General features: G+C 37.0%; 1 protein-coding gene across 1 annotated transcript in view; it reads right to left on the reverse strand.

The window, feature by feature from the left end:
• NUDCD1 (NudC domain containing 1) overlaps positions 1-12,915 on the reverse strand; it is a 92,964-nt gene that overhangs the window by 66,489 nt on the left and 13,560 nt on the right. The window lies entirely within an intron of this gene.

Below are 12,915 nucleotides of genomic sequence, written 5' to 3' on the forward strand. Positions count from 1 at the left end.
AGCCAGCATCACCCTAATACCAAAACCAGGAAAGGACATAACCAAAAAAGAAAACTACAGACAGATATCCTTGATGAACCTAGATGCTAAAATCCTTAACAAAATACTAGCTAACTGAATCCAACAACATATCAAAAAGATAATCCACCATGATCAAGTGGGTTTCATACCACAGATGCAGGGATGGTTTAATATACACAAGTCAATAAATGTGATACACCGCATAAACAGAATTAAAAACAAAAATCACATGATCATCTCAATAGATGCAGATAAAGCATTCAACGAAACCCAGCATCGCTCTATGATTAAAACTCTCAGCAAAACTGGCATACAAGGGACATACCTCAATGTAATAAAAGCCATCTATGACAAACCCACAGCCAACATAATACTGAATGGGGCAAAGTTGAAAGCATTCCCTCTGAAAACTGGAACAAGACAAGCATGCCCACTCTTACTACTCCTCTTCAAATAGTACTGGAAGTCCTGGCCAGAGCAATCAAAGAGAAAGAAATAAAGGGCATCCTAATCAGCAAAAAGTCAAACTGTTGCTGTTTGCTGATGATATAACTATTTACCTAGAAAACCCTAAAGACTCCTCCAGAAAGCTCCCAGAACTGATAAAAGAATTCAGCAGAAGTTTTCAAATACAAACTTAATACACACAAACCAGTAGCTCTTTTATATACCAACAGCCACCAAACTGAGAACCAGATCAAGAACTCAACCCCTTTTACAATAGCTGCCAAAAACAAAAAAACAAAAACACTTAGGAATATACCTAAACCAAGGAGGTGAAAGACCTATACAAGGAAAACTACAAAACACTGCTGACAGAAATCACAGATTACACAAATGGAAACACATCCCACACTCACGGATGGGTAGAATCAATATTGTGAAAATGACCATACTGCCAAAAACAATCTACAAATTCAATGCAATCCCCATCAAAATACCACCATCATTCTTCACAGAATTCGAAAAAAAATTCACATGTAACCAAAAAACAGCCCACATAACCAAAGCAAAACTAAGTTAAAAGAACAAATCTGGAGGCATCACATTACCTGATTTCAAACTATACTATAAGACCATAGTCACCTAAACAGCATGGTACTGGTATAAAAATAGGCACACAGACCAATGGAAAAAAAAAGAGAATCCATAAACAAACCCAAATACTTACAGCCAACTAATCTTCGACAAAGCAAACAAAAACATAAAGTGGGGAAAGGATACCCTTTTCAACAAATGGTGCTGAGAAAATTGGCCAGCCACATGTAGGAGAATGAAATGGGATCTTCATTTCTCACCTTATACAAAAATCAACTCAAGATGGATTAAGGACTTAAATCTAAGACCTGAAACTATAAAAATGTTATAAGATAACATTGGAAAAACCCTTCTAGACATTGGCTAAGGCCAGGATTTCATGACTAAGAACCCAAAAACAAATGAGATTAAAAACAAAGATAAATAGCTGGGACTTAATTAAACTAAAGAGCTTTTGCACAGCAAAAGGAACATTCAGCAGAATACACAGACAACCTATAGAGTGGGAGAAAATCTTCACAATCTATACGTCTGACAAAGGACTAATATCCAGAATCTACAACGAACTCAAACAAATCAGCAAGGAAAAAAAACAAACAATCCCATCAAAAAAGCGGGCTAAGGATGTGAATAGACAATTCCTTTTTTTTTTTTGAGACGGAGTCTTGCTCCGTTGCCAGGCTGGAGTGCAGTGGTGCGATCTCGGCTCACTGAAACCTCCGTCTCCCAGGTTCAAGCGATTCCCCTGCCTCAGCCTCCCAAGTAGCTGGGACACACGCCACCACGTCCGGCTAATTTTTAGTATTTTAGTAGAGACGGGGTTTCACCATGTTGGTCAGGATGGTCTCAATCTCCTGACCTTGTGATCCACCCGCCTCAGCCTCCCAAAGTGCTAGGATTACAGGCATAAGCCACCACACCTGGCCATGAATAGACAATTCTTAAAAGAAGATATACAAATGGCCAAAAAGCATATGAAAAACTCAACATCACTAATGATCAGGGAAATGCAAATCAAAACTACAATGCAGTACTACCTTAGTCCTGCCAGAATGGCCAAAATCAAAATATCAAAAAATAGTAGAGGTTGGCGTGGATGCTGTGAACAGACACCACTTCTGTGCTGCTAGCAGGAACGTAAACTAGTACAACCACTATGGAAAACAGTATGAAGATTCCTTAACAAACTAAAAGTAGAACCTCCATTTGATCCAGCAATCCCACTACTGGGTATCTACGCAGAGGAAAAGAAGTCATTATACAAAAAAGATACTTGCACACACGTTTATAGCAGCACAATTTGCAACTGCAAAAAGTGGAACCAACCCAAATGCCCATCAATCAATGAGTGGATAAAGAAACTGTGGTGGGTATATATGTGTATATATATACACACACATACACATATGTGTATATACACACACACATATACACACATGTGTATATACACACACATATGTGTACATGTGTATATATACATATGTATACGTATATATACACGCATATGTGTACATATGTGTATATACACACATATATACATGTATGCGTGTGTACACACATATATACATGTATGCGTGTGTACACACATATACATGTATGCGTGTGTACACACATATACGGGTATATATACACGTGTACACACATATACGGGTATATATACACGTGTACACACATATACGGGTATATATACACGTGTATACACATATACGGGTATATATACACGTGTATACACATATACGGGTATATATACACGTGTATACACATATACGGGTATATATACACGTGTATACACATATACGGGTATATATACACGTGTATACACATATACGTGTATATATATACACATATATATACGTATACACGTGTATATATATACATATATACATATATACGTATATATATGTGTGTATATATATATACATATGTATATATATGATGGGATACTGCTCAGCCATGAAAAGGAATGAATTAATGGCATTCACAGTGACCTGGATGAGATTGGAGACTATTATTCTAAGTGAAGTAACTCAGGAAAGGAAACCAAACATTGTATGTTCTCACTTGTAAGTGGGAGCTAAGCTATGAGGATGCAAAAGCATAAGAATGACACAATGGACTTTGAGGACTCCGGGGAAAGAGTGGGAAGTGGTGAGGGATAAAATTCAACTACAAATAGGACTACAAATAGGGTATAGTGTATACTGCTCGGGTGATGGCTTAACCACAATCTCACAAATCACCATTAAAGAACTTACTCCTGTAACCAAACACCATTTGTTGTTCCCCAATAACCTATGGAAATAAAAAAATTAAAAATTAAAAATTAAAAAATGTTAAATGGGGAAAATATTTGAACAGGACAACTATAGTTTAAAAAAAGTCGGTTGGGCGTGGTGGCTCATGCCTATAATCTCAGCACTTTGTGGGGCCAAGGCAGGCGAATCACCTGAGGCAGGAGTTCAAGACCAGCCTGGCCAATGTGGTGAAACCCCATCTCTACTAAAAATACAAAAATTAGACAGGTGTGGTGGCAGGCACCTGAGTAATCCCAGCTACTCAGGAGGCTGAGGCAGGAGAATTACTTGAACCTGGAGGCGGAGTTTGCAGTGAGCTGAAATCGCACCACTGCACTCCAGCCCGGGTAACAGAGCGAGACACTGTCAAAAAAAAAAAAAAAAAAAAAAAAAAGCCCCAAATCACGAGTATAAAATAATGGATTAATAGATATGATTACCTCATTGGCCAGAGAAAACCATCTTACACTAGCAGTGACAATTCTTGGCTGAAGTGCCATGTTGGTGGGAGTAAAAATAACTATAGGCTTTTTGGAGATAATTTAAAGCTAGGAGGTACTGCTATGGTTTTATTAAGTTTTATGTTTTATATACCTTTTGACATGATTCCACTTACAGGAATTTATTCAATAAGAATACATGCATATGTACACGAAGATCCACGTAACAAGAATGTTTATTTTAATAATGAAAAGGAAAAACTGCACCAATAAAAACTAGGAAAAACCACCTAGTTGTTTATCAATAAAGTAGGTAAGATGAAAGCAGACGCTGACATTACGGAGAAGGCCTAGCAGTATCAGCCAGGCCTTTGTTTTTTGACAAGCTGGCCTGGCACTAACAGGTGTTCTGTTGAACAGGAATAGTTTCACAAAACATAAACATCAGATAAGGCCTCTGCATGACCGTGATGGAGCAGGACAAAAACAGCAGCACTTCACAGTAATATCTGAACACAGAAAAAACATGAACACTGTCAAGGCTACAAATATGACCAGGCCAATATAAGCAGCTGCAGCTTCCTTACTAATTATAGTGTGAGCCTCAGTCTAGTCTTCTCTCCTAGAAAAGACTTATTAAGATACCCATTACATAAACAACCAGTTTCCTGACAGTATTCAATCTAGAATAAAGCCTCACTTTCTTTAACCCTTCCTCCAAAATCACCCAACAGAAGCCCAACCTTCTAACAGCATCCTGTTCCTTTTACTGAACACTCTGTGGTTCCCATGGTATGTGTTCTCCCCTACTGCAAAAGTAACAAATCCAACACTTTCAACCACAGATGCATGCCTGGTATCTTTGTCTGGAGAGCACTGGCAGGCAAATGGTTAACTATGGAACATCCACCCTATAGAATACCAAATAACTGTTCAATATACTGAGGCGGATTAATAATACTGACATAAAAAGATCTCCTAGATACTGACTTTTTAAAAAAAGATGCAGAATACATACAATATGAATCCATACATGCCAAAACAAACATGATACGACAGCACAAAGTATAGACAGACACATGCTGACCTGTTAAGAATGTTTACCATTAGGAAAATAAGACTGAAGTGTAGTGGTTGGGGAGATGAGGAGTATGAGAAAATTTTCGCCTTTTGCTTCAAATACATTACTTTTTTAAGACTGAGCAACTTGTGTGTGATATACATAATTTTAAAGGTATTAGTAAGATAAAATGGGAGGCTTTCCTCAAAACAGTTATTTCAAAGTAAAGGTTTCTAGCTGTCTCTACTACATGCCCCACACTGCATTTAATCTAATAAACCATTACTGGGAAGAATCTAGAGATAAACTTGTTAAATTACTATTCTTCATTTTATACACAATTATGAGCATTTTAAGCCATTTTCTTTAAAATACCTGGTTATACATGACGGAGGTTGCTAGAAGTCTAATTATCAATCAGATAAATGGATACAATATCCAATAGAATGATTAAGATACTTGAGTATCTAAATGTGAAACCAAAATTAAATTAAAACACAAAAGGAAACACATAGTGGCTCTCTTACTTGCATTAATGACAGTTCAAGTGAAAGCAAACTAAATGTTTCTGATTGTTTAGATCTAATTTTCAAAGTACAGTTTAATTTTAACTGGACTATAAGCAATAAAATATCTTTTTCTCTAAATCCTAAAATATAGCATTTACTTATATCTGAATAACCTCTATCAACAATTTCACTACATGCCCTCATAACAACACTTTATATGCTAACTGACATCTATAATGTCCAGGTCTCATATAATCATTTTCTTTTTCCTCATAAAAAGAGTTAATGTAACTACATTCAAGGGCTAACACTGAAAATCATTCTAAGGCAACATTTCATAGCTGACTGCAGAAGGATTAAAATTTCATTGATGAATGGAATGCTTACTGAATCAGTATAATGTATAAGAATTGTATTAAATAAGTGCTTTGACTTTTTGCCATGTCATGTATTTATCACCAAACTCTATGAAGTTAAAATTATTAACCACACTTAGAAGAGAGGTTCAAAAAGATTAAATAATTTGCCTGGAGCTCCACTGCTAGAAAATGACAGGGCCAAGATTCAAATCCTGATAAACCCTACTCCAAAAGTTGGTTTTCTTTCCCCTACTCCACATTTGCTTGAGAAGAAACCACTTCTCAAGATTTTCTAAATAAATTAATAGTTCAGATCTCAATACAATTTCTAGTATACCCATCCCCAACCCCCCAAACCAACCTTGAATGTAACTACTGTATTCAGTTTTTCTTCAGGCCTCTACACAGTATTTTTAATGCAGATGCCTGGGTCAGCATAGATGTAATATAAAAATTATAATGCCCATATATTATATATAAATGACACTGTAAATAAATAGTAAACAAGTAATACATAAACTATATATATTTATAAAAAACATCTTTAAACACATTTTGGGGCCCTCTTAGTTGCAGCTATAAGTAGAGAATCTTTGAACTAACAAAGTAGTTTTCTAATAAATATAGATTTATAGAAAGGGCTACTCAACTTTAAAAAAATAAGCAAGTGGGGATACCATTTACTAGTATTATTAGATACTATTTACTAGTATTATGAGACAATGATATTTAAAACTTTGCCCTTTTAAAAGGAAGTGATCTTTTTCTGGACAGTCTTTTCATCATTAATAACCATTAACTTTATTTGGAAGAAAGAATATAAAAAGTTCCTTTTTCCTTTTCCCTTTTATTTTGTATTAAACACACAGTTCTAAGAATTTACCCCACTCTTTATTTTTTTTTTCTTTCATCAGGCATTGCAGCTCAAAAAATGTTACTCCGAAATAATGGCACTTCAACATGAAGCAGCCTCAAGGTCTTTCTGGCCTCCCCTCCCTTCCTGTCTCTCCCAAGTACAGGATGAAGTTATTCTCTGAAGTTCCTTCATCTACCTATAAACTGGACCTGCCAAAGAGAAACACAACTGCTTTCCCTGAAATTTCATTAACCAGAGAAGATTAAAACTTCTATCACAGAGGAAGAGGCTGAAAATTAAACACCCCACCTACAGCCCAGATGAACTTAGTCACAAACCACTGTCTGCTCTCCATCCCATTCAATTTCCAAAGAAAAGCATTAACTAATCATTGCCTGAGCATTAGGCTCATTCATTCATTTCCCCCTAAAGATGATTTGCTATCCCGCATTTCCCCCATGTCCCCTACTGATCAAGCACAAGAAGGGTATGAACAAGGGTATATAAGCATCTGTACCCCACTGGGTTACTGGGTAGTCATTTTCCCGGATTCTGCCATGTACACATGTTAAAATATATTTATATGCCTTTTTCTCATATTAATCTGCCGTTTGTCAACAGATTTTCAGCAAACCTTCTAAGAATAAAGGGGACACTTTGCCTTTGTCTCTACACAGGTAAGTAAGTGGTCCCCTAATAATTAACTCAACTGTGAAAACAAGCTGACATTCAGGCCTAGAGATGAACATACTGACATAAAACTGAGCTCCTCTAACAAATAGTTGTAGCCTCACACATATATTCTTACAAATGAAATCCAGTAACTGCCCCTTAGACCTTTAAGTACAAATTAAAGAGGCATTATAAGATGACACTCTTTTAGTAACAGAAACAAATTAGCTTTTCAGGTAAATACAAAACAAATTATTACAGAAATAATTTCCTAAATATTAAGAAATGGAACACATTACTTTAAAATGAGCCATAATATCATATAAAATAACGATATATTAAAAAACCAAATTTTAAACACTTTTTTGCTTTCCCAAGGCATTTTCTACTTCCTTAGCACACTTATTCCCAAGGGACACTTCTCTAAAATTAAGGACTGTAAACCTACAAGTTAAACTTTCTTGTAAGTACTGTATTCTGTCTTTATAAACCAGTATGTAGACCTGCTGCCACCTGCTGGCTCCAGACAGTCTGAAGACCTAGCATCCTATGGCTTTTAAGTGTTGGGTCCCATAGCATTCACTTTTACTACAACAGTTCAGGTTTAACAAAGGTGGTCATTTGTACCTCAGTCACAGAAAAGGAGCCTGTCTAGGATTTGTGCACGTGTGCCTTTGATGAAAACAAAAGAAAACAAAAAAAATTATTAAACAATAAAATGGATATTGGAAGAGCTGTTTTCTGCTATAAGCCAATAGTCTAGTTAGTGGTCAATATTCTCTACCTGCCTGCACCTGACAGAAACTCAGAGTAGGTTGATTTCACTTGTTGCTGATGAGAAAAATAATAAGTGTAGTATTCTTCTGTATCCCAGGTACAAAATTTCTTCATACCTGGTCATCCCTGGACCACAAGCAAAACTACCTGAGGTGCTTGATAAAATGCAGGTTCCCAGTCCATGACCAACCCTGACAATAATGAATCAGAATTTTGGGAAATGGTACCTTGAAATTAGTTTTTGTTTTGATCAATTACTCCACAATTATTCCGAGGTACAATATGGTCTGAGAACCAAAGAAAATTAAGCAGAAAACAAGCTGTAAGAGCCTAAAACATGGTTCTTTAAAAATAAACTAACACCCTTCCTAAAGCTTGATTAGGTAAAAAGAGGAAAAATATAGAAAGGAAAGAGAAAAGAGAGAAAAGACAACAATAATCTTAAGAGCATAACGCATGCAACTTTATAGCAGCATATTTGGAAACCTAAGAGGAAACTGATGATTTCCTCTAATAAAGATACATATTACAAAATTACCCTAGAAACACACTTTGAATAAACCCATTACTACACAAAAAACTGAACAGATGATTAGAGAATTAGCACTGAAAATGATAATAGAGGCCAGGAGCAGTTGCTCATGCCTGTAATCCTCCAGCACTTTGGGAGACTGAGGCAGGCAGATCTCTAGAGCCTAGGGGTTCAAAACCAGCCTGGGCAACATGGTGAAACTCTGTCTCTATTAACACATAATATCCGTCTCTATTAACAAGAAATAAGGAGAACTAGTAGAGCACTGCGGCATTCTGGAATAAATGAGTTTAAATCCAGACTCTTACAAACATCCCTACGCCTCAGTTTCCTCAACTGTAAGATGTGCATAATAACAGTATCTCGTATATCAGGATAATATCAGGATATTATCCTATGAGAAAGGATCCACAGGATCCATTGTTCTGTGGATTAAAATTAGTACGTGTAAAGTGTTTAGGATTGTTCCTGATATGTAATAATCTCTATGCAATAAAAGTTACCTGACATTATGATTTATTCTTATCATACAGTTCTACTACTCTCAAAGAAGGAATATGTGCAAAAAACCTAACCAGTGTTTGTCTCCCATAAAGTGATACCCCAAGGCATATGCCAGTAACATCTCTTTATATTTGCATAATGCCTTCCACTTTTCAAAGCATTTTCACACACCTTGCTTTAATGTCTAAAAAACCTTATCATTATTCTTATTTTCTATGAAACTGAAGCCAAGGATATATGGAGACTGCTGTACACTGTCAGCTACATATTACCATGTAATAGTTACCTGTACACTCATATTAGCACCTAAAAAGTATAACATATAAGTTACCTGAACATACATGTATAAGTATACATATAAGTACTTGAACATGTTAAAAGTAATGGTAAAGCCATTATTATTTTTGCACCAACCTATACATTAGTGTCCTACATGGAGTAGGTTTTCAATAAACACATTAAAATGAACTCATTTGGTAAGTCTGTCTTAAATATCTAGTTCCCTTTCGACTAACTACCCTACCTCCCTAACAACAAGTATTAGAGCTACATCACATGTGCCACAAGATACCTATGGAAAAGTAAAATAAATTATGAATATGGATGGTGCTACAAAAATTAACACTTTCAGATCTACCATAATGTCATCTAACTTCTTGAGTCAGAAAATTGGTAGAATAAATGTTATTGGCAAACTTTATGGTACAGCAAATGCTATCAACAAATGCCCTATTTGTTAACACGAAAAGGATTAAGGAAAAACTTTCACGCACATACACACAGAACTCTACATCAAAATCTATTTGATCATTAAAATTTATTTGATCAGAGAAATCAGAGCATAGCCGCTCATAAAAATGCATGTCCTATCACTTTAGTTGGCTTATACACATTGGGCCTAGATAGTAATTCTTAGTAGAACATGGGGCTAGCAAGAAAAAGCAACTAATACCTAAGAGAGTAAGAGGCCAGATTGCATCTCCTCTGATCCAACAAGAAGGAATCAGAATTTTATACTATCTGTTTTAGGAGTCACCTGGAGGAAAATATTTATTACCAGGAAATGTCTAACTCCTTTCCGAACATTTTGAGATAAACACTGCATTGCCAATACAGAACTCACACCTATACTCGGATTAGAAATAACAGGAGGAAGATCCTATTCAGAATGCAAAGCCAACTCCCAACAGTAATAATGAACCTTACACAGCTATTATCCATTCAACAAATATACTGATCAAGCCTTCTGCTGGGTAAGAACCCATGGCCTCGTCCAGGGGGTGGCAAACTACAGTTCACAAGCCAATTCCTGCCCATTTTATGTTTGTTTGTTTGTTTGTTTTGAGACAGACTCTTGCTCTGTCGCCCAGGCTGGAGTGCAGTGGTGCGATCTCGGCTCACTGCAAGCTCCGCTCACTGCAAGCTCCACCTCCCGGGTTCACGCCATTCTCCTGCCTCAGCCTTCCAAGTAGCTGGGACTACAGGCACCTGCCACCATGCCTGGCTAATTTTTTGTATTTTTAGTAGAGACGGGGTTTCATCGTGTCAGCCAGGATGGTCTCGATCTCCTAACCTCATGATCCGCCCTCCTCGGCCTCACAAAGTGCTGGGATTACAGGTGTGAGCCACCGCGCTCGGCCCATTTTATGTTTTTGTAAATAAAGGTTAATTGGAACACGGCCACACTCATTTGCTTACAAACTGTCTATGGCTGATTTCACACTACAACAGCAAAAGCGAGCAACAAGAGACTATCTGGCCCACAAAGCCTAAATTAGCTGGCCTTGTGCAGAAAAGCGTATCAACCTCTAGACTAGAGGAAATTCATAGCACATGTAGATTTGAGAGCCAATGGTGTGAATATTCCTAGGGGAACAGAGGTAAGATGTCAAGGCAAGCTTGCTAGATGACAAAATGGTTACCTGGGACTTAAGTAAAGATTGCAAAGCAGACTGACGCTGAATTAAAAGTATGCTCCAGGTAGTTAATCAATGAGAAAAGGACCAGAAGAAATAGGATACAGAGCATGTCTCAGGAACTGCAAGAGTTTAGTATGGCTAGAATGTAGTATACAAAGTGCTGTACGGCAAGGTTGGAGAAAATTTGGCATATAAACATATATGCAAAGATGAAAAGTTTATTTTAGCATATATATCATTTTATCGGGGAGCCTGCCCCGATATTCATGTAGGTTCTTTTCTATTTTCCCTAAGCGTCGGCCAGCTTGAGAAATAAAGGGACAGAGTACAAAACAGAGAAATTTTAAAGCTGGGTGTCCGGGGGAGACATCACATGTCGGTAGCTTCTGTGATGCCCCACAAGCCGCAAAAACCAGCAAGTGTTTATTAGGGAGTTTCAAAAGGGGAGGGAGTGTGCGAATAGGTGTGGGTCACAGACATCAAGTACTTTACAAGGTAAGAGAATATCACAAGGCAAGTGGAGGCAGGGTGAGATCACAGGACCACAGGACCCGGGGAGAAATTAAAATTGCTAATGAAGTTTCGGGCACCCTTGTCATTGATAACATCTTATCAGGGGACAGGTTTTGAGATCAATCGGTCTGACCAAAATTTATTAGGCAGGAATTTCCTCTTCCTAATAAGCCTGGGAGTGCTATAGCAGACTGGAGTCTATTTCACCTCTGCAGTCTCGACCATAAGAGACGACCACGCCCAGGGGGGCCAGTTCAGAGACCCATCCCCAGGTGCGCATTCTCTTTCTCAGGGATGTTTCATGCTGAGAAAAAGAATTCAGCGATATTTCTCCCATTTGCTTTTGAAAGAAGAGAAATATGGCTCTGTTCTGCCTGGCTCATCGGCGGTCAGAGTTTTTAAGGTTCTCTCTCTTATTCCCTGAACAATTGCTATTATCCTGTTCTTTTTTCAAGGTGCCCACCATTTCATATTGCTCAAACACACATGCTGTACAATTTGTGCAGTTAATGCAATTATTACAGGGTCCTGAGGTGATATACATCCTCCTCAGCTGACAGGATTAAGAGATTAAAGTAAAGACAGGTATAGGAAATCACAAGGGTATTGACTGGGGAAGTGATAAGTGTCCATGAAATCTTTACAATTTATGTTTAGAGACTGCAGTAAAGACAGGCATAAGAAATTACAAAAGTATTAATTTGGGGAACTAATAAATGTCCACGAAATCTTCACAATCTACGTTGTTCTTCTGCCATGGCTTCAGCTGGTCCCTCGATTTGGGGTCCCTGACTTCCCACAACATCATTTTGTGTTTATACTTGCAAAAAACAACAATAAATAACCTACCACATCTGGAAAGACACACAAAACCAATAAAGACATTGGAGGGGAAATTAATGGATACTGGAGATAGGATAGATAAAAGATGCAATCAAGGAGGCCTCACTAAACACCTTTTATAACTTTTTTGTTTTTTAAATTACATGAACACATTGCCTATTTTTAAATTACATATTAAAAACATGGATTTTGCCATGAAGGAAATATTAAAAGAATTTCAGCAAGTGATAATATTACACATGCAAATTAGACAGACTACTCTGTAGATGCAATGCGGAGGAGGGCTAGAAGGAACAGAGTACTTAGGAAGCTATTAACAGATTATTGGCTGTTTGAAGCAAATATATTAACAATGTATTGTGGAGTTTCCAACATATGAAGGTGAAAAACATATGATAAAATTAGCTCAAACAATGAGAGGGTAAGTGAAAGGAATTATATTGTTCTAAGGTTTTCACATTGTTTTTAAAGTAAAATAATATTAATTAGAGGCAGACTGTGGTAAGTCAAGGAAAACACTATAATCTCTGTATTGACCATTTAAAAAATAATAATACAAATAGGTTTAAATAAAAAGC

The sequence above is a fragment of the Pongo pygmaeus genome, chromosome 7 (genome assembly GCF_028885625.2).
Source record: "Pongo pygmaeus isolate AG05252 chromosome 7, NHGRI_mPonPyg2-v2.0_pri, whole genome shotgun sequence".
Taxonomy (NCBI): domain Eukaryota; kingdom Metazoa; phylum Chordata; class Mammalia; order Primates; family Hominidae; genus Pongo; species Pongo pygmaeus.